The sequence below is a fragment of the Galeopterus variegatus genome, unplaced genomic scaffold, assembly GCF_000696425.1.
Source record: "Galeopterus variegatus unplaced genomic scaffold, G_variegatus-3.0.2 Scaffold131, whole genome shotgun sequence".
Classification (NCBI taxonomy): Eukaryota; Metazoa; Chordata; class Mammalia; order Dermoptera; family Cynocephalidae; genus Galeopterus; species Galeopterus variegatus.
In genome coordinates this window covers 678,412-680,414 of record NW_007726242.1, presented here as the reverse complement: position 1 = coordinate 680,414, position 2,003 = coordinate 678,412, and positions in this window count along the sequence as shown.

Below are 2,003 nucleotides of genomic sequence, written 5' to 3'. Positions count from 1 at the left end.
AAGAAAAATAAGTTGGTAACATCTTTCACTAGGCATTCTGTGATCTGTGAGGTAGGTGGTATTGTGATGTTAATCCTCAAACCACTGATGCTATCTGCTGTAATCAGTCATTCACTCCCTCAAACTTCGGTTCCCTTTACAGTTTGCCCTAAGATTAATCTGTAATTGGTCAGTGAAACAAAGGAATGAGGTTAAACAGGAGTCAATCTGTTGGGCAGGGCACAAGATGGCATTAGTTTTGTTCACCCTCTAACACTAAGTCTCTTGCCTTTATAAGTCATTAAACTTTTCATTTGAGGACACTGGGAAATTTTTGGACCTGAAGTCCAAAATTTTTAATAGGATTTGCCTCAGATTTGATCATTCTATGTCAGTCTTCCCTAGTACCCAATAGGCTCTTTCAATATAGAGATACAAGTTTTCTTTTGTTTCTGGAAAATTGTCTTAGATTATTGTTTTAAATATTAGTTCTATTCCATTGCTTTGTTCTTCTTCTTTTGGGACTTCAATTATTTATATGTTGTATCTATACCTATTTTCCATTCCAAACACTTTCTTCTGACCCATTTTATTTTCTTCTTTATATCATTTTCATTCTTTTGGTTGTTTCTCTTCTCATCTTCATTGACCCTTATTAAGTTTTTATTTAATTTATTCTTTATTGAGCAACTTATAATTTAATGTCTTTTTCTTGTATGTCTTTCCTAAATGGAAGAAAGAAGTGCTCATTTTATTTTTTCCTTTCCTTTTTTCACCAAATCTGCTCTTGGGAAAGTAATTCAAGTCACTTTTTAAAATATTTCCAAATGTTTATTTGAAAGTATTTAATTTAGTTTGTAGAGTTGCATGACAGTATTCTGGTTTGTGGTTGATTTTTTAAAGATAATTTCATCAGATGAAATGCTTTTGATTCTAATTCTAATTCTATTCAAATTAGAATTTTTTATTCTAATTCTCCATTGTCTTCTTACTATAAATGCTTGCATCTCCACATTTAGTAGCCAGGAATGACAATTGGGGAGGTGATATAGTTTAGATATGTTTGTCCCTGAAAAGATCATGTTGAAATCTAATCTCCAATGTGGCAGTGCTGGGAGGTACAGCCTAGTGGAAGGTATTTTGGTCAATGGAACAGATGATCACTAATGAATAGATTAAGGCCCTTTCTGGGGGAGGGTGAGTTCTTGCTCTGTTAGTTTCCACAAGATTTGGTTGTTAAAAGGAGCCTGGCACCTTCACTCCCTCATGTCTGTTGCCATGTGATCTCTTTGCATAAACCAGCTGCCCTGCCACTTTCCATCGTGAATAGAAGCAACCCGAGGCCTGTGCCAGATGCAGCTGTCCCAGAATTGTGAGCCAAATAAACCTCTTTTCTTTATAAGTTACCCATTCTCAGGTATTCTTTTATAGCAACACAAAAACAGACTAATACAGGAGGTTAACAGAATTACTAGTTATAGATCACCCTCTTCTGTAGTGAAGTAAAGCAGGTAACTTTTTAGTGTGGGGGCAAAATAGGGAAAAATTGTGTCATTTTTTTTTNTTTTTTTTTCTTACTTACCCTACATCATTCTAAATTTTCCTTCTTGCTTCTTTTTCCCTTCGCTATGTACTTTCCAAAGAGCTCTTTTCCCTTGCCTTTTATTCTCATCTCCCCAGAAGTGTTTTTCTTCTGCTGTGTTTTCCTAAACTTTGCTCTCTGGGAATCTTGGGGTGGAAAGTTAAGAAGTATCTCTATTGAAAATTAGTATGAATCTGTAGTATATATACACCATGAAATACTACTCTGCCATAAAAAAGTATGAAATCCTACCATTTGCAACAACATGGATGAACCTGGAAAAACTTATGTTGAGTGAAATAAGCAAAGCACAGAGGGATAAATACTGCATGTGTTCACTCATATGTGGGAGCTAAGAGAGAAAGGAAAGATAGAAAGACCACAGTAGTGCATTGGTCTTGCAGAGGGAGAGAGCATTCCTTAGACTACAAAGTGGGGGGGG